Here is a 24,744-nt window from a genome sequence, read left to right as displayed (position 1 = left end):
AAGAAACCGTGGGGAGCTTTACAGAATCCGGTCTTGCAGCCATGTCACATTTCACACATAGACATGCGAGATTAGTGGACCTGGGGGAAACTCCCCTGCAGACGTTGGAACACAGCTGTGTGTGGATCAATTCATCAAGCAGGAAAGGAGACGATGGAAGCGATGGCCGAGCTGAATAAGATAAAGGAAAACGTGGAGAGGTGGGCTAGGTCGGTCCCAGAGCCGGTCTCAACGCCGTGGAGATGGGTACGACATCCCGCTCCTGTCGGAAGTCACACCATGTCAATAGCCGCTACAGCACGAGTACAACAAAAGAACCCCCAGTCAAAACAATTTAATCAGAGCGTCGTTTGTATTCCTCGTCAAACATTACCGGAACTGTGTACATGAGAAGGAGGGGGAGAGAAGATACGGAATTTTAGAACGGAAGTCTGAAGGACATAAGATGGGAGGATAATATTAAAAAGAAGATCCGGGGGTATGCACTGGACTTATCTGGCTCAGGTCAGGGACCAGTGGTGGGCTCTTGTGAATACGGTTATGAACCTTCGGATATCATAAAATGTTGAGAATTCGGCGAGATGCCTTCTCAAGTACTGAACTCCATGGAATTTACATTGAATAATAATTAGGTTTAAGGACGTTACTGTCTTCTGGAATGTGACGCCGTGTATTCTGGCGGGTTTTTACTAAAGTTCTTGAAGGAACCTGTAGAGGGCAGCACCTGCACTGAAGGTGCAGGCACCAGGTTCCTCGGTAGACTGCACGGCGTCACATTCCGGAACACAGTCACGGCGCTGACTACGATCGCAGACCTGAATTAAACAAGTTTACGGTAGTAACAAGCTACAAAGGGAACTTGGCGCCCACTGGCCAAATCAGTCATGCTGGAAAACCTCTTGAATGTACTTGTCCTGCAGCCACGCTACTGCAACGGCGATGTCACCTGATCTGAGTTTCGCCACTGAACGGGGGCCTTGATAGGCACGGACTGCTCGAGCGCAGTCAGGGACATGAAGAGGGAATGCTTAACCTTACAGGCACTAAGCTTATTCTCGTCTGGGTTGGCGCCGAATAAGGAACCTGACGCCACCATCTATGGAAGAACGTCTTGTACTCTGAAGACAGAAGCAGCAATTTTCAATGACAACAAATTGGTATGTATCTACCAAGCTACACGGCGTCACATTCCAGAAGACAGTAATCTTCACAGTCACCGCTGTTTGAACCACACACCTCACGTTAAGGGTACACCATGTCTATTCAACAACTAAACCCTTACATTTCAATGAAATTTCGTTATCAGATGTGAAGTTATCTCTATGTCTAAGCACCATATACATGCGTATATGAGTCCCTACTAAACAGACATAAGCTACAACCGAATTTATATCAATGGACGGCAAATCCACAGGTGGGAAAACTGCAAAAATTATGCGAGGTTCTCACAGCAGATACTGCGGAATTATTCCCGATACTTCTACCACACTACACGGCGTCACGTCCAAAAAAGACAGCAATCTACACACCGAATTTATACCAGGGTTCTTTATTGCTCTCCCTGTTTCGCCAGCGTTTCCATCCGCCCTCTGCTGCTTGATACGAGATGGTCATGCATGAGAATGTCATGTTAAACCGCATGTGTCACGACCAGCTGCATACGTGCGGTGTAGAGAACAGACACGACATGGCCTCCTAAACACAGGTGAACCGGGACGCAGAGAGTCGCCCTTCGATCGCTTGATATTTCACTGCAAGGAGGAGTTCGTAACAACCAAAATGTGCACAGGCATTCGGATGACGGAAAAACCCGAAAGAGTACTTCATTTCAACCTGCACCTGATCGCCCGAAGGTTTAACAATTAGAACATCCTTCAATTACTTTGATTTGAGTTCACGGTAACCGTATCAGCTTTATTTTACACGGCAATGATAGAAGTCACTATAAAAAAATGTACAGTAAAGGTATCCCTGTAACAGGCCGTGCAGGCCCATGGGGTAAGATGTTGAGGCTCCCACATTTTCTAGACAGTCGGCTAATAGATGGCGGTGAGGTTGTCAGCCTTACGCGCCGGCCGCCCTTTACCCCCAATAATATCCCAAGAATATTCCTGGTAATCATTTCTGTTACGAGTCTGAGTCGACCCCATGGTCATAGTGCGGCTGCAAGGATTAAAAAAACACACTTTATCCCATTTGAAATGCATTTTCCATGAAACTATTACGTCACGAATCTCATGGGAAAGATTTGACCCCAGCTCACGAACAGGCTACCTTGCAGTGTCGAGACTAGACAGCGTTGGACAGTAAGAGGCGCGACTGAATGCAAAGCGCTTGGGAGGAAGTTGTCGTGATATAATCGAGTACTATCCCGGTGACGGTCTGGAGAGGCCGAGGAAAACCACGAAAAGCCTGTCAGAATAGCCGTGTCCCAGCCGAGCACCTCCGGAATACAGGTCTCGAGCGTTACCGCTGCGTCAACCCGCTCAGTAACAATAAAAGTAATATAAAGTAACAGTGCCTGATCCGTTCTCTGTTCATAAAGAAAGAACCTTACTTATTTTCTTCAGGCACGCGGTAGCGTAGCTGGCTGAGGCACTACGCTACAAGCCGAAGGTCGCGGGTTCCATTCCCGAGAGATAACTGGATTTTTAAATTAATCTAATCCTTTCAGCCGCACTATGGCCCTGGGTCGAATCAGCGTCTAACAGAAATGAGTACCGGGATTCTTTCTGGGGGTAAAGGGCGGCCGGCGCGTAAGGCTGACAACCTCATCGCCATCTGTGAGCCGATTGTCTGGAAGAATGTGGGAGCCTCGACGTCTCACAACCTTATGGGCCTTCACGGCCTGTTACAGGGATATCTTCGTAAACTGGCTTTCTTATGTTCGCAAGGAAAAGAGCAACAGGACCAGACGTTTGCATCTAACTGGAGGATATGTTCAGCTGAACAAACATTTCAGACACCAGATAAAATTACTGCTTTTTTCTTTAACTGCTAGTGGGGTGGGACTAAGTCCCTTGTACTGCGGCCACTTCTGGCCTATTGTACCAGCCCCAGATGATAGGTGAGGGTGATTGTGGAGCAATTGGTGGAATGAAGATTGGCAGGGGAAACCGAAGTACTCGGAGAAAACCTGCCCCAGCGCCACTTTGTCCACCACAAATCCCACTTGACCAGACCTGGGATCGAACCCGGGCCGCTGCGGTGGAAAGCCAGCGACTAACCGCTTGAGCTATGGCGCGGCCAAAATTATTGCTTAGTTCTTAATACCGTTTCCTGTTTCAACAACTTTCAATTAAAAGGCTGTGAGTCACCCTTGGAATATCATACTGTCGTAATTAGAATGCATGACGCATGGAAACACAGCTCAATGGCCCGGCAACATGACACCAGGGGTGTCCAAATCATATGAAGCACACCACACAACTCAATTCATTTCAACATGAAACAGGGGCGATCAAAACATACGAAACGTAAACATCACTTTTCGCATCTCAAATCGGACACCAAGACTCGCTGAGTCTTAGGTTGTTAAAAGACGATATTTCGACTTCAGATGTTACAGAATCGAACGGAATTTTGTCCGTCCTTCAGTTACTGCCTCTCTCTTAACGAGGTCTGAATATTGTCCTCGGCACCCTTTTCTCAGAATCTGTATTAATCCCTTAATGTGAGAAATAAATTTTCACAATACAAAACTACAAGTAAAATTACAGTTTCCCAATTTCCTTATTTTGAACAAATAAAAGGAGAATTATGAAATACCTTGTTGTCTGTGTGTTCCCCCTACTTCAATTTATGTTAGAAGGCTTATGAAATAACATTGCTGTCTGCCCCCATCTCCTAAACAGCAGACGAGAAGACGAAGCAATAAACTAATGCTTCAGGTTCCACAGAAAGAGCTCGACGATTAAACCCAAGTTCATCGATCGACACGTAATGACCTCAGTCGTAAGTAGAAGAGTCGTCTAGGCTGGACACCCCTCGGTCGGGTCGTCTGTGTCGTTCAGTGACTGAGCTGCAGCAGCACCATCAGCTTGTCCAGACGCTTCACACCATCTTACACAAGGAGACAGTTGAATATGTAACATTGACATGCGGTCGTCGTGGCAGGATGGCTTCAATCATAAGGTAGCCCCTCGACATCTCGTCTCGCCCGCACAACACCGAACGGAAAACAAGCGCTCGCGGAAACGGGCCCCTAACTCGTGTCTGTCCGAATATAATCATAATGGTCAAGTCAGGGAGGATGAGATGGACAGCGCATCTAGCATGTATGGAGAGAAATGCATTGTATGTTTTGGTAGGAAAACATTAAAGAAAAAACGCACTAGGAAGACCCAGACGCGGATGGGGATATTAAAATGGATCTTAGAGAAACAGGATTGAGGGGTATGGAATGAATTCATCTGGCGCAGTATACAGACCAGTAGCGCGCTCTTGTGAACACGGTAATGAACCTTCGTGTTGTACAAAACGGGATTTCAGAGTAGATGAGCGACTGTTGTCTTCTCATGAAGTATCCAGCTTCATGGAGTGAGTAAGTGGTCTACATACAGAATGCCTTGAAATTCGCGACTTCATACTCCGGCCAGGCGAATTCCCTCATGAACACTGGACAGAACATGAGACCACAACGTGAATATTCACCTGTCTTACACACTGGATGTGTGGTTCTCACAGCGGTGGCCATGAGGAGTAGTGTATCCCTGGATGTGAACACGTGTAGTCTGGTAAAACTTCATTTCATGGTTTTCGGCCTGTTTGTAGCTGGTTACGTACGTCAATTGTTCTTAGACTTCGAAGATGGAGGCATTGCGTTTCTCCTAAACCCCTACCAAGCTACATGACGACACAATTCTTCATATTATTATTAGAGGGGGTGGGTTTCCCCATGCACCTAGACCAGTTCTTGGTCCATTGTGCGTCCCCTTTTAATTTCTACTGTCGCCATAGCCTACCGGTACTGGTGCGTGCCATCAGCCCCGTTCAGCCATCGAGGTCGGCCATCGGTACCTGATATTCCCCCCAATCTAGCAGAGGCATTGGAAACTACTTGGGCGGGAAATTGTTACCTAATTTAGCTCAGAGGTCTCCTAGAGACATGAGGATCTTTTACGTGCCGTAAATATACGACACGGAACCCAAGGCTTAAAGGCCCTCCCGGAGGACTTGTTCCCTGAATTTTTCCGCCCTTAAAAATTCCACGACCTCCGCAGGGTTTGAACCCGCGTACCTTGAGTCATGAGGTGCGAACGTTACCCCTAGACTACGGAGACCGCGTAACATACATAACCAACACCAATGCCTCGATTCCTTCGCGTCCAAGAGATTATAATTTGCGCAGCACGTGCCGATTCACAACAGACACGCGGCAACACTGCATCGTTGTTACATACTAACGGAAATACTGAAAGCGCCACTTCAGCTGTCTCAAGACAGCTCACAATATGAGGGCGAGGGAGGCTAAAGTTTTGTGCTAACCATAAGGAGTGCTTCATGTTAAGGTTGGAAGCAACGAATTACGGGCACAGTAAGTAAACTGACGCGTGTAACACGGCCTTGTCCCACATGCGGTCTTCAACTATCGGTGAAACCCACAGCACGAATATTCATTACTACTCACACTGAACACATGGAACAGTGACAATGTGCATACACTTACAGCGAATCCTGTCTACAACGGGAAGGTGAGCACCCTCACTTCGTAACCGGAAGTTCTAAGTTCGATTCTCGGTGAACAGATCGGACTCGTCACAAATTTCAGCCGTAATTCCTCTGTATCTTCACGCAGCTTCACGTTCCGGTCGGTTTGTTTCTTTGAGCACTACGCCAGGAAGATGTACGAGTGGAGGTATAATCCATGCATTCTTACTCTAGGAATTAGATGGTGAACAGTCGGCTTGACGCCCTGGCCTTGGTATACACGGGACACAAGTTTGGGTGGGATCCATACTCGCCATGGACGCTGTAAAGAAAGCTCTTGCCCGTATAGGGAATCGAACCACGACTCCTCGACTATCCAACACGAACCCTCGGTACCCACTGCACAAGAAGCTGGGTGGGCACCAGACTGGGCCTGATCTCCGACCCCGGGGCGTAGAGCCTGCAGCTGAATGAATGCTCTGGACAATGCCGAACCGCTAGGGGAAGCTCCTTCCCAACATCCGCTCTTCCCTTAACAGCTTCCCAGAGCGCGATTTATGGCACCACTTTCCCTGATACGCGGAAACTTAAAGAACTGCAAATGGAAAACCTTTCTCCTGGAGATTTAGAACCCAACGTGGAGGCATTTCTCAGATCCGCCATTTCGAATCCAGGACAGAAGAATTTGTGGTTCTTGCTCTTTCTGCCGAATATACGGATCAGATAACAGCACACAGAGACGAGAGCTCGGCGGAAACGCGACTCTCCACCGGCCGTGGTGAAATAATTCGCACATCCTTTCCCCCCCCCCCCCGATAGTGCTTGTCAGAGTCCACAGGACGTCTCCTTCTCATTCCCTTCCACCCTCTTCTGCATCAATGGCTGAACCCGACTGTCTTAGTACAGGTTTAAAACAAATATACGCAAAGTTGTCCCTGCAACAGGCCGTGGAGGCCCATAGGATTGTGAGACGTAGAGGATCCCCACATTTTCTAGACAACAGTCTCATAGATGGCGGTAAGGTTGTCAGCCTTACGCGCCGGCCGCCCTTTACCCCCAGGAAGATTCCTGGTACTGATTTCTGTTAGACGCTGAGTCGAAACCCAGGGCCATAGTGCGGCTGGAAGGATTAGGCCAATTGAAAAATGCAATGACCTCATTGGGAATCGAACCCGTTACATTCCTGTTTATATCATGTCTTTCAAAGCCTCAATCTGACACACAGGAAAGGTCCTTATACGAAAGTTCAGTCAAATACACGTTACTTGTGAAATCTAGGCTTTCCATGGTGAGGAACATCGTGATTACGGTATTATTAGATGCCAGACAATACCAGCGTTTCGGAGGAAGATCATGCTACCCTGAAGATGGAGGCACCAGAGTCACCCCATGCGATGGTATTCCTCAGTCCCTCAAAAGAAATGCCTGCCTGAAATTAGGCAGTGCCCGATTCCTTGCACGTCCCTTTCAATTCATCCGTTAATGACCATCTCACTGCTTCAGCTGCGCGCTCTCTTCTTGAACAGACTGCAAGCAGAGTAATGCATGGCACCAGAGGAACAAACAACAACTATGATGGCTGCATATACGTTAGGGGAACCGCATGACGGTGTTCCGTTTATGTGGTGCGGAGTTGCTATTATGTTGGACTTGAGGTTCTCAGAGCTGTAACTCTGGCTCGGATGTGACGCCGTGTGGTCTAGTAAAAGTTCAATGATGTTTCAGAGGAACACACTGGTTCTAACTTCAGGGTCGAAGCAAGTAACGAGCATGAGGAAGGCAGGAAGCAGAGTGTCGGTGAACTTCTGGCGGATTTTGCATTCCAGAATGTGGTACTGGACTGTGTTCTCCTGCTTTGCCATTTTCATGCTAAGTAGTAGTGGATCGATTCTCGGTGGCGGTAAGACCCTTCTACCAACCGGCTTTAGGGCACACCCATTCTATTCAATGGGTACCGGGGGCTGATTCCCCAGGTATAAAGCAGCTGGGGCGTGAAGCTCACCCCTTGCCTCCACCTAGTGCTGACGTTTATAACTGTGAGCTATACGACTCCATTCCTTCATGAGTCTTCATGGCGTGGTCCTTAATTAAGCCCAGGGATAACTCTCCTGCAGCTGCTTCCTTTGCTCTGTTTCTCCATCATCTGCTCCCGTTCCTCCTTGAATGATACGACCCGCAAACCCGTCCGAAGTGGACAGGCCACAGTTCCCTAGCAACGAGGAAGCGACAACCGAACTATGAACTGCTGAAGGCCAACTACAGGGAGCAAAGACAAAACCTTTGATGTGGAAACGGGACACGCAATGAATGCACAAAGTCTCAAATATGCGAAAGGCCCGCGAGTTGCTACAGGCATTGAAGGCATACCCCACGAGCATGCGGGGATCTTGCTTTGATGCTGACGCGGAGGCTATGCAGGCTAGCTGATAACAGGGAGTTTCAAGTGGGGCCACGAGCTTTAATTAACTCTCGGTTAGTATGAGGGATCCGCACGGCTTATACAAAGCCTGTCAGAGGATGATGACTCCATCCTAAACAACTTTAACACATCTGTCACCCTCAGAACCTGCACCTAATATCCATTCGCATGTTTTCGAAATTGTCACGGGTGCGTCAGATTAAGTCAGGTTAGACTTGGAGACTTTTAACTTATGCTGGTTTAGGTTATACACGGTTGGGCTAATCTGAGACAACATTCCTTGCAGGCACCGCTCTAGTACAGACGGTATCGGGCCCTCGGCTTATGAAAACAGAATTTACCGAGCCCCGGTCTCACAGAGGTCGAGAACCACTGCTCTAGACAATCGGCTCACAGATGGCGGTGAGGCCCTTGACCCCGAGGAAGATTCCTGGTACTCATTTCTGTTAGAAGCTGAGTCGACCCCAGGGCCATAATGCGGCTGGAAGGATTAGGTCATGAGCTCATCGGGAAGGCCATTACTGTCCCAAAGTTCCAACGGCGGTTTGAACCAGACATCACCGTTAAAATGTTTTAAAATGTAAACGAGTTACGTTATTCTCTCGGTATTTGCGGTTATGTTTTAGTAAGTGTGCACCAGACGCCACTGTTAAAAGGTAAGGAAATGTTGAAGCCACAACTCCCACTAGTGGGATGTGAGGCCCTAAGTTTTAAGAGTGTGGTATACGAGACACGCTGTTCAACATGGGCTTAATAGTAATGAGATATTTTGCCCAATATTCTGAGCAGTGGCGTACATAATACCACTCGTGTCAATGGTGGGGTGTATCAGTCCCAATGAATGAAATGGGTTAAAAAGGAAAAGGAATTCTGTGGACATGCTCTGAGTAATGAGGAAGTTCATACGCCATGTTCTGAAGTAGGGTGTACCAAACACAAAGCCCACTATCGCCATAAACATCAAGGTATGTAAACATCAAGAGCGTCGTTTTCACCACAAACATCAATTAGCGGTAACGTTCTAGATTCGGGTTCGGGGGTACTCGGTTCGAATCCTGGGCCGGAGAGCAGCTACCTTTCCTCGGTTCCTTCAAATACTGGGGTATTACCTCGAACAGGCCCCGACCACTTCCTTCAAAACATGAAGTCGTGTTTAATTTACGTATTATCCTATCGTTCTACGCCATAAAGTCGACAACATCGTAAAATAAACCGCCACCCACCCACTCGGAATCATAAAACTGAGTTTCAAGGCAAGAGAATATTGTGAGCAGCGGAATTTCTGAAACACCACGTTTAAAAATTGGGTAAACCAAGTCCCAGGTTCAAAACGCTGTGAAAATCAAGTGTGTCGTCCCAATGGCAAAGTGACAATCCAGTCGTTTTCACGCTTCGCTGTTTCTTTGCGGCATCAGATATCCCCTGAAATCTAATTACAAAATTCCAGCAAATAGTAGGAGGGCAGACACGACGGGAAAAACAGTCGCCGTGACGTATAGGCAACTGGCATTGCACGGCTGTTCCAGCGGCCAAGCACAGGGAGCAACTTCAGGTGTTTTGTAGGATCTGAGGTTCTCACAGTCTTCTGGGATATATGGCCGTGTAGCCCGTTAAAATTCAGCCGACGTTTCGGTGAAACATCATCTCCATTTCCAGGTTTGAATAATAATCCAAGACACCAGCGTGAAAGCAGTTGGAAACCTCTTTAACGCTGGTTTCCTGCGACATATTCCTCCGTATAGCAAGTGTCACGTAACTTCGAACAAGGTCAAGAGTAACCTTGAATGCGCAGAAGAAAAATTTCGGACAAGGGGGTGAAAGGGGGGTCGGTGAAAGTGGAAGAACCAGTGTTAAGAAACTCCTCCCACCACAAGCTATGGGCGGGATTTCACTAAGAATGCGGGGCCTTGTTCGAAGTTACGTGACACTGTCTTTTTATAACAAGGCGTTATATCCCAGAAGGCAGCGCTCTATATAAGTTATGGGCCCCAAAATTGGCGTGAAACACGGCCCTTTTGTGGTTTCGCAGAGTTGTCAGTATTTAGACTATATATAGCGTCGAATGGCAGGATGACTGGACTGAAGAGGATTTCGGAGGACGCGGTCGTGATTTAATCGAGGCATCCTGCCATTTTCCTGGGAGTAAATGAAGAAAATCACGATTGTCGGTATCCAGGTTCAGATTCGGAACCAGCACCTCTGAATACAACAATTTTAGATTCCACTTTCAGTGTGTGTGTCCCATCATTCTGTTGCAAGTCTTGAAGCAAAAGTCACTTCTATATTTCCAAGGCGCTGAGAAATGTCTCATTCTACGAGGGAAGAACTTAATATACGTGTACGAGTGAAGTTTACTGTGTTCTATGATCTCAATGCGTACTGTCCGATCGTTATCTGACAGCGTTCCGGTTACCCCACTCTGAAGATGGAAGCAGCAGGCTCCTCCGAGACGTTAGCAGACATCTAGAAGACTATATCTCAGCACACAGTAATGCTCACAGTCACCCACCGTGACAACCTCAGTTCTCACATAATTTATGGGATAACACCCCAATGCTGGACATTATCAGAGGCGTAGATTCTAGTCCAAGCGAGATTTAAACACGGCTGGAGGGAATTACTCTGCTGAATGCAATATTAAACATTGTTTTTTTTTCTCGTGTCCTCAGGCTCGGAACGACTTGCCTACAGCAACAATATTTAATTATATAACAGGCTAACACACTACAAATCCAACAAGTCATTCAAGGACTAACAATAATTAATTAAAAGTGCGAAACAAATTAAATTAAATTTGAACGGGAACAGGCCACACAGCCTAACCCGTCATGGTAGATGAAATAAAAAAAGACAAACTAGACGGTAAGGGGGGGGTCAATAATTAGCAATTGTTCTTTCACGCGAGTGTGAAGCCGTCATTACGTACAGAATATTGTTGCCATGACGTCAGAGTTCTCCAAGTCATAACAAGACGACAAGCGTATAAAATATTATTGCCATAACAAACTCTGAAATCTGCAGGTCTCATTACAAGACATCATATGCAGAGAATATTGCCATGATGTCAGAGTTTTCCATCCAGTCAAGTTCAGTAAATCGCTGCGGGCCCTCGCCAGCACAGTCCCCCGTCGGGACCTTATGACCTGATTTACGTTCGCTCTAAGACCGTTCGTATGTTTGGGAACGGGGGAAGGCCTCAGAAGTAAGGAATGTTTTTGCCATTAGAATGTCAGAGCTCACGAAGGCCCGTCATCTTGCATCGCGTACCGTAACTGGCCGCTTTTAACAAGCACCAAAATATGAGAATGTTCATGTTAAAAAAACCGGAACGCAGAGAGACAAGCAACCAGGATCTCTTACGCATCTTCGGACCCTGTACATCTTCTTCACTGGTTGCAAAAAAAGTGACGAGTGCTGGATTACACGCAGAAGCTTTCAGCACGAAATAAATTGGCCCGAACACAATCCCTCTCACTGCTCTATAAGATACTGAACAGAAAGGTGCCATGTGAATGTCTGGACCCCCCTCCCCAAACAGATATGGGCGCAATTACCACATGAAAGAGTGCATCTGCTCAGCTGTTCCGCGCACTTCGCCAGACAATACCATTGAGGAAGTCAGGGGGTGAATCTGGGGTGGATACCTGCGCGTATTCTTTCAATGAAAAGCGGCCATCCACATCGGGGACTTCCTTTGATCAATGTTTCCTTTTAACATATCCCTTTCAGAAGCTTTCTCTTCCTCTTCCACCATCTCCCTTCTTATCCTAAATTTCCTTTTCTTCTTCTGTTTCTTAGTAAGTGAGATACTTAAGCACAATAGACCGCTGTAGGTTGCGGTGCAAGGGCCGAGGACTACACCTCATACATTCATTCAAGTCAGATACTTTACCTTCTAATCATCCTCGTCGTTTTCCCCTGTTCTCCATTTCTTTATCCCCACTCTTCACCATCCCCCCGGGTATTCCTATTCTATCTCTTCTTCCTGAATCATGTTTATTGTTAATTGTGCCTTTCCACTTTCGTACTGTAACGTGTTTGGAGTAGAGAGTTCCGTGGTAACGCAATAACAGCGAGCCGTTGCGTAGGAATTGCAGAATGAACGAAGCAGCGTTTCCCCGGAGATGAACAACAGAAGGCCATTGAGTAACGGATGAGACGAACCTCGTTATCAGTGTATAAAGAGCGTTCCCGAAGCAAGGGATTGCCGAACACGTGAGATCGAACCTTGGCGAGGGGTGTCCTCTACTGAGTCCGCAGAACACCTATATAAGCCGAGAGCCACAGATAGCAACACACAGTTGGAACCTAGTGGCCACACGACACAGTTGGCACCTAGTCGCCACACGACACAGTTGGAACCTAGTCGCCACACGATACAGTTTGAACCCAATCGCCATACAACACGGTTGGAATGCTGTTGAAGTGATAACAATTGTAAGGTATGTAAGATTGATTGTCCAATAAAGATTCGCTATATCCGAGACCCACGTGAAGTTATTTGTCGCATGACATACCCAACACGTGACAGTACAGTGCAACGGTCTTACGGAACCGAAGTGCCGAAGCAAGAATAAAAGACTGTTCCAACTTAATACACAACCTGTGCTATAAACAAAATGCATTATTATTATTATTATTATTATTATTAGTGCTGCATCGTTTTCGTTTTATACAGACCGTCGGACGAAAAGTCTCAAATATATTCTTCCGCTTCCCACAATCTTTCCTTTTCTACTTACTGCCAACTCCTCCCTTTTTACATCTTCCATCTTCTTCTGGGTTGCCCCATACGCCTCCTTCTGTAGCCTTATATCTATTTCCTTTACATGACCAAACCACTGTCATCATTTCTCTTCTAACGCTAACAAATTCTGAATTATAACTGTTCTGAAATTTTAATTTCTAGTTATATCCCCTCCAGTTTGGCCTCAGCATTTGTCACAATTCGAATTAAAATTATGCTGGAACAGAGGCGTTCACATCAACTGTAAGCAAGAGCAAGAATACGATAGGAAAATAAAATTAGCTGTGAGCCCGCAAATATGGAAGTAAAAGTGTGCGGGTGGTTCCACAGAGCCCCAAATCCCGGAGCCCAAACAGTAAACAGAAAATATCCCTAGCTACACACTGCCGCGCATTCAAGAACTCTGCACACTTCCTCTCCTGCAGGCAAGCTGCCGGTTAAAATAAAAATGGAGTCCACAGAGGCCTCCCGTTTATAACACGATTCCCTTAAGCATGTTTTATCAACTCCGATAATCATCCGATCTGGAACCCGTTATTTTCGTCACGCGTACTAGATGTGCTTGAACACCAAGACAAGCATGCCCTGCGTGCATGCTGTGTTCCAGCAAGTGATTGGTGTGCTTTCTGAAGCCGGAAGCAGTGACACGGTGGAACTGGGGTCTACTGGGGGGGGGGGAGATTTGTGTGACCTGTGTCCTAGCATCAGAGTTCTGTGTAAAATCTTCCTCGCCGACCGGAAATTTTAGAGTCAATGGTACACACAGCACTTGCTCTGACAGCTCGCTGCCGTACCGCAAACACTGGCACTGAAAACACGTGATCCGTGTTTATAAACTGCGCGTGTACGTGTTATTGTGCAATCTGGCTTTACGTTAGAACCCTCGGTCGGGATAGGGGTGGGCTGGGGCGGGTGGCGATTCTGCTTGACTCCCCAAATACGTCCCCAAAACTTTATTCCTAAATATTAGAGAGCTGATGACGTCACAGCAGAGATCTTATTGCCCGTTGAGGATGACTGGTTACGTCCAGGGTTGTCCCAAGTTGTCTGGTTAGTGAAAAATCTTGGATATGTAACTTCCGTAGCGAAGCTTTTGGAATACTGTATAATCGGGTACGTTCAAATTTGTATGTTAATCTATGAGGCGACCTGTTGGTGATTAGATAGGACAGACATGTAGCAGGAGTAAGGGACACGAGGAATAGCTTAAAATCGGTACAAAGATCAAAAACAAACTAAAGAAATATCTATCTGTAGTTTACCTAACAACGTTGTCGGATAGTTCAAGTATTTCTTAGCCCTCCCTGGCCAATTCAGCGATATTACCTTAAATTCAGCCAAGACTGCCTCTTTTCAAATTCATCCCAATTCATTATTCAATGCTACATAGTCCGAGTTTCCGACAGTTTCGTTAAATAGACCACAAACAAACGCAGACAGATCTGCGGGAGGAAGTTTGCTTATTCTTATAGTGTGCTCAACGTTGCTGTCAGTAGACCGGACTATATACTATACAGTTGAATGAACTGAGCATCCCATTCACATTTTTACTCTGAAGATGGAGGCAGCAGGCTCGTCCAAAATGTTGGTACCTATCTATCAGACTACATGGCGTCACATCCCAGAAGACCGTAATCTCAATATTAAAATATTAACACTCTGTTGTTAAGGAAATACTATGACAAGTTGTACACTGGATTAATCTGGCTCACATTTAAGATCAAGTAGCGGGCTTCAGTTATAAACGTTCGAGTTCCTCAGATTTTCGCTCGCGTCTGATCAGGCTATCTACAAACCACATGTTCTGAAATCGAGAACAAATCCACTGCCCAAGTGGCAAGGTTTCTACTATTCAATTATTTCCAATATTCACAACAGAACATGTGCAGACCCACGCATATGAATGTGACTTGATTTCCAACACAAACACACACACACACACACATCACCGTAACCGCGGCAATTACTTGACAAAACGAGGTTGGTCGGCCGTCAAATGACTTGGTTTCTCTCGGACAGGTTAAAATTAATGTCACACGTCTGAACAAGGGGGAAAACGCTACAACCTCGCGCGTATTTATAGCAACCCTTGAAGCACACCCTCAGGACCTATTTCTCGAACAGTGAAAACGGGGAAGTGGCTTAACTGCAATCTAGTTTCGTGAGACCGGAAGCTGTCGCGGTAATTGCATGCAATGGTGTCCTCTCGAGCGATCAACTGTGTCAATATGGTTCAAGTTACAATGTTTTGATGCCTTTTCTTGCCTACGTTAACAGGAACCGACATCATATCATTTAAAACTGGTAACGATTTACTGCCCAGGATAGTGTAACTACTTTAAATGTAAAGCTTTGCTTAATTAAACAACTGGAGGTGTCATTTTCACCCCAGTTGATTTACATTCCGACAAATAACCCCGATACTTAATGAGCAGGGCGCTGTGTGGGCCCCATGACCGGTCTCAATGCTGCGGACAAAATTCCCTGGTTCTGACGGAAATCGAGCCGATTCTACGGTTGCCCAGACCGAGAATCTCTCCCCCATGGTTAATTTATGAATGCTGTATACTCAGCAGTCAGAATGTACATATGGATTCCATGAATAAATCATAACTATTGCAGTTCATATCTGGAAGACCTAAGGGCTTAGTCAAACACATAAACAAGTTCAGTCGTATATTAATTAATATTTCGTTTGCCTTTGGTCGTGTGTGTTGGGTCCACATTGCGAGCTGTGGTACATCTCCTATCCCTCTACATATTTCAGAGAGCTCACTCACTGGACGGACACGTGGAGAAGACTGCAGAAACATGAAAGGCATTCAGACATCACGTAAGGAAACATTACAGCAAGCCGACAACTGAAAGACAGTCACAAAGACACTTGGGTAATAGTAAAGTGGGCATTACAAAAAGGTAGGGCCGCGCCACAGCTCAAGCGGTTAGTCGCTGGCTTCCCACCGCGGCGGTCCGGGTCCGATCCCGGGTCTGGTCCAGTGGGATTTGTGGTGGACAAAGTGGCGCTGGGGCAGGTTTTCTCCGAGTACTTCGGTTTCCCCTGCCAATCTTCATTCCACCAACTGCTCCACAATCACCTTCACCTATCGTCTGGGGCTGGTACAATAGGCCAGAAGTGGCCGCAGTACATGGGACTTAGTCCCACCACACTAGCAATAAAAAAATTACAAAACGGTAAAGTTTGTCCTACGCATAACTACTTAAGCACTATGCCATGAGACATACATGGGAGCGGAGGTATGGCTCCACCATTCTTGATCTCGGCATCTGATGGAGGTGAGTGGTCAGCTTCATGCCCCGGCCGGCCTTTTTATTCCAGAAGAGCCCCGAAGTACCCTTTTTTATAGCAGGCTGGGTGGGTGGCAGAGCAGGTCTGGACGCTGTGGGGCAGAGAGAAATTTCTTGCCCCTACCGGTAATCGAACCCGGGCTCCTTAGACGTCAAGCCCATAGCTAGTCACTATAGGTGTCACGAGTATGTTCGTGTAATGCGGAACCTGAACAGGTCAACCGCGGTTAACTCTCTGCGACTACACACACGCAGTACAGGCTTTGTTGTGCGACTAACCGCGGTTAACTCTCTGCGACTACACACACGCAGTACAGGCTTTGTTGTGCGACTAACCGCGGTTAACTCTCTGCGACTACACACACGCAGTACAGGCTTTGTTGTGCGACTAACCGCGGTTAACTCTCTGCGACTACACACACGCAGTACAGGCTTTGTTGTGCGACTAACCGCGGTTAACTCTCTGCGACTACACACACGCAGTACAGGCTTTGTTGTGCGACCAACAGGTGCTCAGGTACTCAGATGCTCCGGAAACAGCAACTGTTTATGGAACCCAAAGGTTCATCACCTTTGAGGACCCATTCGAAAAAAAAGTTAAAGTTGTCTCTGTGTTTAACTAATTAAGCACTACGCCATGAAGACGTATGGGGGAGTGCATGTATAGATCCACGTATTCTTGACTTCGGCACTAATTGGAAATGAGTGGTAGGCTTCACGCACCGGCCGCTTTACCCCCGGGGAAAGAACTCCGGGTACCCATTGGACAGGAGGCTGGGTGGGTCCAGACCGGACGAAATGGGGGGGGGGGACAGATACACAGAGAAAGGTGATCTCGTGGGTCTCCTTTCATTCTTCCGAAATAACGAAAGTGGGCTAAAACGGACGTTACAGAAACAGGTGAGAATCTGACTCGTGCCTCTAGGGATAGGGCCCAGTGGCTTGCAATTTCTGTTGTGCGTTTCACAGCGCTGTCAGCAGCCAGATCATGTGGTCCTACGGTAAGCAGATGGATGAATGATTAACTGTAAAGGTTTTGGAAAGAAGCTGTCGCGACCTAATTAGATACGATCTCCGTCTCTGCTTCGAGGAACTGAGGAAAATCATGGAAAACCTCGGTCGAGACCGACATTCAAACTAAGCAACTCCCGAATCCAAGTGCAGAGAGTTTGCAGGTACACAGAGCCGCCCCGTGACCAGCTCCTGTACCACGGTAATGAATCTAGCTTAGCAACTGCTGGTTTCTCAAGAACGACTTTGCTCCGTGGAGATACTTCATCTGTTTGCAGACACTGCCATCTCGCTGCTACCGCGCTTCCCTTCTGATGGGCATTTCGTCGTCATCAAATATTAACACTGAGAGTAGCTGCCGTCCGCTTGTCAAACAAATTCCAGACACAGCCACGGGGTTGTATGAAAACATCCGATCGTAGGGGAATGGTAATCACGTCCCCTCGCTACAAGCCAAACAAAGGGCACAACTGCTACAGCCGCTCGCCACAAGTTGCTACACACACAATACAAAGTAATTCCGTGAGGTCTGTAACCACAGGTCTTACTTTAGGCAGAGTTTACAACAAAGTAACAAAGAGAATCTTACATGGCCACAATATGTTTGTCATCTTCGGGGCGGGGAAAATGAATAAAAACACGGAAGGTAACCCTGGAAACCATGTAATAGTCGAGTATCTTATGGCTGCAAACATACAGTCTGGTACAAACTTAACAAATATTTCGGAGGGACCTTATGCCTCCATCTTCAGAGTACAAGGGTATGCCGCATACGAAAATGGCCAGTGATATACACAGGAAACGTAGGGCAAGAACTGGGGGTACAAGTGAGCCAATGGGAGCAGTGTGGCCCTGAAGAAGGCCACAACTCTAGACGCAAAGAGATGAAGACCGAAATCAACATATGTGGTATAAACTGAATTAGAACCTCTGTTGGACCTGCAGTGAGTTAGAGACGCTTCATAAAAAATATAATCCAGTAAAATTACGAGAAGTTCTGGGAAGAACTTAACGCCTACTTTCTTTGATATAACACGGACCTCGTACAAGATGACGCGTCGAATAGTTCTTTTGCTACGTGTGTATTCGCTACCGTGGTAACGCTTTTACCGAGCCGCTACCTAGCAACGATACGGGGTATATACAGACAACACGGTGATCGCATAAGAGATGTAGGCTAAAAATGCCTCGCGTTTCTCTAACAGGAATTAGTTCATTCCTTTCTTGATCATGTGAAGGGGACGCTCTTCTGGGTTCTGCCGCCGTGCAGCTATGGGACGGCCCAACCCGCCGTGTCTTCATCCTCAGGGTTTCAAACCGCTTGTCTCCATTAATTAATTGGGTTCGAAGCTGGGGAGTATCGCGGCGCTTGGAGTTCTGTGGGGCCTGGAGCAAGAAATCTGAGCGTAAGGCAGTTTCTGAATCAACTCTAGAGGGGTCCAGCCGGTCGGAGCTGTTGACTTCCAGATGTGGAAATGCATTACATAGGATCACGTGACTTTCGCTGGTTTTAACCAACAGAAATGCCTATATTCGGTGTGGGGGTAAGGAACTCTATTCGAGTCCAGCCACTGGTAATGAGCGACGGACGCCCTTGTTCGTAGGTAATGCGTCGTTGGTACGAGTCATCTTTTGGTGGATTTTGTATCAACTTCAACGGTCAACGGACGTGTTTTGCGACTTCGGAAATTCATTATAATAAATTGATACCAATAGTGGCTGGACTGACGCGAGGGAGAAATCGAGTACATTACGCCTCGTCGCTTCTGAGAATTTAGTGATTCACTGTTAAGAGATGGCAGTAGCTTTATGTGCAGATGGCGACTGAGCATGTTTCAATTTCTGCTATCCCAGTTGCTACCCCCTGGTTATGAGTGTAAATTGGTGGAGTAAAGAATTAATACATTTACCATCTACGTGAATCATTGTGGCCTATCGTACGGTGTATGACCGCTGGACTTCCCCGTTAATGTGACCTCTGAGACCGAGTGAAACCTTTACCAGTTGGGTTACCTATTCTTACCCATCCACACTCCGGCTGAGGCCGCCCTAGCAGAGGATCGGGTTGCCTTGGTTACAGGGTTAACAGCAAGCCAAGCAACGAACCAGCAGAAGCAGGCACGCTGAGCTGCTGGTTTCTTGTTTGGCACACTTTTCCACAATGTAGACCGAGGCGACATGTTCCTCCAAAACGTCAGCCTCTCTCCGAACTACACGGAGGTGTAACCCAGGAGGTCATTCATACGTTTCCAACTGGTCCATCTATCCACACAGACGTTTCGGAGAAACCTGTTGCCTCCATCTTACAGACCCAAATGTCTGAACTTTCCCGGCAGGCTACATTACGTTACATTACGTTATAGTAAACTGAATAACCATTTACCTGTATCTCTACAATCAGTTTTCTCCACAGCGTAAACGTGAAATCACATTATGGGTCGGCCCGACTCGACAAGAGGAGCGTTCGATCCTTCCGCTCAGTGTGCGCTCATAAAAGAAAGAGAATTACTGTACTTCCCCGTCTTCTATCCATCTGTACTTATATCTGGTGTTTCGGAAAGAGGCGGAAGAGTTTACAGGCGAACGAAACCATCGCGGTTAATTTAATCCCTCAATCCTTCTCCGCTTGCTGTTGTTAGAGCAGCCGTCGTCTCTCCAGACACGGAGATTAATAACGGAATAAATCCAGGCACACGTGTGCGGGGAAATCCCGGCTGTGTAAACAGGTGGCAGCCGATAAAGTTAAAGTGAGGACAACGGAACGGAACGGAACGGAACGCCGGCGTATCAATGCAGCAGCGGGGACACGAAACAGAGTTTAACGTACGGCCACACAGACAATCCGCAGCGTTTTGCCTTCCTGCCTGCCCAGATATGAGGAAAAAGATCAGCCCCCCCTCCACACCTCCACCAAGGCTCCTACGTTACTCTTCTGAAGCATGAAGCGCGTTTAAATGATAATACGGGAAGTTGGCTAACAAGAAGTTCAGGGAAGAACTAATCTCCCACTTTCCTCTGATACGACACTGACAGCATACAAAATGACGCCTCCAATAATTCTTCATTGCCGCGGGAACGTCCTTACCAAGTTGATATCTAGCAATGACAGGATACACAGACCCACAGGCACACGCGTTCAACAATTCTTCCATTGTTGTGTGTATTCGTTGCAGCGGGAACGTATTTACAGAGCCGTTGCCCAGCAACGACAAGAGGGATACACAGACACAGACTGGGGTGGGGGATTTATGATGTGCGCTACTAACATGGGCTCAAGTGCCAAGTTTCATGAAGATTGGTTCAGGCATTTAAAAGTTAATTGCGGGGATTCACAGATACACAGAGAGCCTGAAGATCGCATATGCATACTTGAATTTTTTGAAAATTAGGGAAGTGGACTAAAAACAAGGTCCCGACCTCAATGAAGGATTCGGGACAGCAATCAAACTAGGACAGCCAAGAAATCGGGGCTTGATTCCGGGCAGAAGCAAAAGATGTTTTTCTTCAGTGTCCACAGGCTCTGAGGCCCACCTATTCAATGGGATTCATTCCTTGGGGGTATGGCGGCCGAGACGTAAAGCTAACTGCTCACCTCCATCAAGAGCTGAGGCTAAGTGTGCTTGGAGCGATAGCTTCACTCTCGCACGCGTCTTTATGACGTGGCGCATAATTAAGCGCCCGGATAACTCTACCATTATCTCACAGAGAACACAGCGTCGTCATTACAAAGGCCAGACAGCCAGTGATACATAATGGATTAGCCTAATCGCTGTGTATCGTGCACACTCTGTGGGCAAGATGTACAATTTCTGAATATTACAGCAGACTGCAGTTACACAGAATCTTCAACTTGTGGGCTGCAAACGTGGCTGGAAGAAGAGACGGCAAAGACTAGTTAGGAGGAACTTCTGACGGGCTTACGGAAGCGTCATATAAAGGAAACCTCTGTAGCAACCAATATGCTTTAAAGCAGCTATAAAGCACTTTGGGGGGGGGAGCTAGGGTAGAAGATTACCCAGGAGGACTGCGTCGGATTGAACACAGTAGCACTTAAGGGACGTCTGGTTCGGGGAAACCCGTCACAGCAAGAGCCTCCTTCCCCTGATATCATCAGGGGGTTGCTACTGCGGAAACAAGCAGAAGCTCACACTTTGTAACCCGCACTAAGCAAATGCGCACAGAACGAAACAGGGACTGGATTATCAGAATTCCAAATTATGCAACCCAGCCATAACTCGGAGGAGACGGTACCAACAGCTTCATGTTTCCTGAAATTCGCCTACGGTGGGCAAACAAACAGTACGCACAGAAAACGGTTCTGGCCAGCAACCTCAAAGGATTTACAGGATATTAACGAAATGTATTTTGGATATATGAGCTAAATCATGTGGACAGAATGTAATTCACTTGGGCGAACGGCCGGGGGCCGACATAAACACATCATGAAAATAAGCCGCTTTTACATAATATCGAGCAATGGGCAATGAGCATGAGTGACTTGGTGACTTACTGCAAGTGGCCAAGATGTCGTCTACAGAAGCTCAAAACGGCACCAACCTGAAACAGAAACAAGGAGCTGTTAGAAGCAGTAGAAATACGGCTTAGCCGCATGCGGTCCGGTCTGGTAGTTATCTATTTTCAGAGAACTTCACTGCTTCCATCATCAGAATTCACACGGACATCTTTACGCTGTTCTCCTTACTCCTATTGGTTCGCTCTGAAACCCTCTCCACCCCTCCCGTTCCATTCTTTCCATCGGCTTAACTCTTCTATACTGATGATGGAGGCAGGAAATCCTCCGAAACGCTGAGAACTACCACACTACAAAGCAGCGTGCAATCTTCATCCAACTAAACCAAATTAACCCTATGGAGCAGAGCCCTTCATGAGGAGCTAACTAACAGCTGCCCAGCTGCGTAAGGCACTCAACAATTTCAAAAGCAACATGAAGGTTGATGCGATTCTGAGTAACCAGATTATGTTACTGACGTTTCGGATGAATCATAAGGTACATGACGGCCACGTTCTATTGAACGGTGACCTGATTTGTAGCAATACGCAGTGGACTTCGTCTTTGGTGTTCTCTAGTTCGCAGTCGGGAAAAGCTACACACAAAAGATTAGATGCTGACGGGGACCACCAGCAATTCTGTGGTCAGATTTGGTGCCCTAAGGCACGAGACTGTAAAATATGTTCATGAGTCACGCGGGGCTGGGAACCAAGAATCACTGTGCTGGCGAGGCCCAGCAGCAATTTACCTGACACGTAATTATGTGCCGGAAGTGTGCCGTTAGGCCCGCGTAGTGGTCTGAGGGCTTCCAGAGCCGTCAAACAGTGACAAGTGGTCAAGATTCCCGCGTGACTCAGAACGCAGAACCAATGTACTGGCATGGGTCTGCACCAATTTTTTCGGATGGACAGACATGCGCAGTAAAGTGTATTTCATTTTATTTTAGGCCAATGTCAGTAATTACAACATACAGCATCAAATGGTGGAACTGTNTTTCAAAAGCAACATGAAGGTTGATGCGATTCTGAGTAACCAGATTGTTACTGACGTTTCGGATGAATCATAGGGTACATGACGGCCACGTCCTATTAAACGGTGACCTGATTTGTAGCAATACGCAGTGGACTTCGTCTTTGGTGTTCTCTAGTTCGCAGTCGGGAAAAGCTACACACAAAAGATTAGATGCTGACGGGGACCAGCAGCAATTCTGTGGTCAGATTTGGTGCCCTGAGGTACGAGACTGTAAAATATGTTCATGAGTCACGCGGGGCTGGGAACCAAGAATCACTGTGCTGGCGAGGCCCAGCAGCAATTTACCTGACACGTAATTATGTGCCGGAAGTGTGCCGTTAGGCCCGCGTAGTGGTCTGAGGGCTTCCAGAGCCGTCAAACAGTGACAAGTGGTCAAGATTCCCGCGTGACTCAGAACGCAGAACCAATGTACTGGCATGGGTCTGCACCAATTTTTTCGGATGGACAGACATGCGCAGTAAAGTGTATTTCATTTTATTTTAGGACAATGTCAGTAATTACAACATACAGCATCAAATGGTGGAACTGTTGAACGATGAACTGGAAATTATTTCGAAGGAAGCGCTTACAGCCTCATCGATGTATCTGCATGGAGAGGCCGAGGAAAAGCTCGGAAAACTCAGTCACGACAGCCCCTATCCAGGCTGAGATTCGAACGGAGCACTTCCAAAATACAAGTCTACTGCATTACCGCNAAGATTAGATGCTGACGGGGACCACCAGCAATTCTGTGGTCAGATTTGGTGCCCTAAGGCACGAGACTGTAAAATATGGTCACGAGTCCCGCGCGACTCGGAACTAAGAACCGCTGTACTGGCATGGGATGGACAGACATGCGCAGTAAAATGTGGTTCATTTTATTTTAGGCCAATGTCAGTAATTACAACAAACAGCATCGAATAGTGGAACTGATGAACGATGAACTGGAAATTATTTCGAAGGAAGCGCTTACAGCCTCATCGATGTATCTGCATGGAGAGGCCGAGGAAAAGCTCGGAAAACTCAGTCACGACAGCCCCTATCCAGGCTGAGATTCGAACGGAGCACTTCCAAAATACAAGTCTACTGCATTACCGCTACACCAACCTGCTGTATACAAGTGTGGCTACAACGAACCTTACACACATGAAGTGTCAGGATGCGAAGCAGGACTGCATACCACTGACTCCAGAGTGGAGCAGCTGGCACGAGGTGGTACTGCCAATAACAGGCCGCTTTATCTGTCGCCGGACCCGCTCAGCTTTCCACACATTTTGGCGTGACACAAGTCAATATANGCCAATGTCAGTAATTACAACAAACAGCATCGAATAGTGGAACTGATGAACGATGAACTGGAAATTATTTCGAAGGAAGCGCTTACAGCCTCATCGATGTATCTGCCTGGAGGGGCCGAGGAAGAGCTCGGAATACTGTCACGATAGCCCTATCCAGGCTGAGATTCGAACGGACCACTTCCAAAATGCAAGTCTACTGCATTACCGTTACACCAACCTGCTGTATACAAGTGTGGCTACAACGAACCTTACACATGAAGTGTCAGGATGTGAAGCAGGACTGCATACCACTGGCTCCAGAGTGGAGCAGCTGGCACGAGGTGGCACTGCCAAATAACAGGCCGCTTTATCTGTCGCCGGACCCGCTCAGCTTTCCGCACATTTTGGCGTGACACAAGTCATAATTCTGGCCCAGAAGGGTCAAAACCTAGGAAACACGCTTCATTGCTGCCATCTACCGGCCAACAAAAAAGACAACCCAATCATTATTACGGGAGAAGAAAGCAGCTGGAACATTTCCCAACCCTTCACAGTAAGCCCCAACAAACCGTTTCTTATATCTCCTAAGTTGTGGGGAAACAGATAAAGAAACGTAATTACTCCTCCAGAGTTTCTACGGTCTACAGATTATGTCTTCAGAAGATGCGATCCCCGGCACCTGCTGTTTCTAGCGCTCTGCCTCTCCTTCCGGGGATCGCTCTGTCATATTCAGGCGCTGTTCAGTTCCTGTATCAGAACCCGGTCCAATGGTTATCATTCCTGCATCGTACCGGACACGGTAAGGTAAAAGAAA

General features: G+C 47.1%; 1 protein-coding gene across 3 annotated transcripts in view; it reads right to left on the bottom strand.

Moving 5' to 3' along the window:
* Positions 1-24,744, bottom strand: part of LOC111868951 (dystroglycan) — a 147,466-nt gene that overhangs the window by 76,979 nt on the left and 45,743 nt on the right. The window contains exon 2 of one of the 3 annotated variants that reach the window (XM_023860081.2): positions 21,643-21,689. The exons of the other annotated variants lie outside the window; for them this stretch is intronic. The gene's annotated coding sequence lies outside the window, so the exon portion shown is untranslated. The remainder of the gene's footprint in view (positions 1-21,642; positions 21,690-24,744) is intronic. 3 annotated transcript variants of the gene reach the window in all.

This window comes from Cryptotermes secundus, unplaced genomic scaffold (assembly GCF_002891405.2).
Source record: "Cryptotermes secundus unplaced genomic scaffold, Csec_1.0 scaffold1090, whole genome shotgun sequence".
Lineage (NCBI taxonomy): Eukaryota > Metazoa > Arthropoda > Insecta > Blattodea > Kalotermitidae > Cryptotermes > Cryptotermes secundus.
Note: the sequence above shows the minus strand (reverse complement) of the source record. Positions and strands in the feature narration are given on the sequence as shown.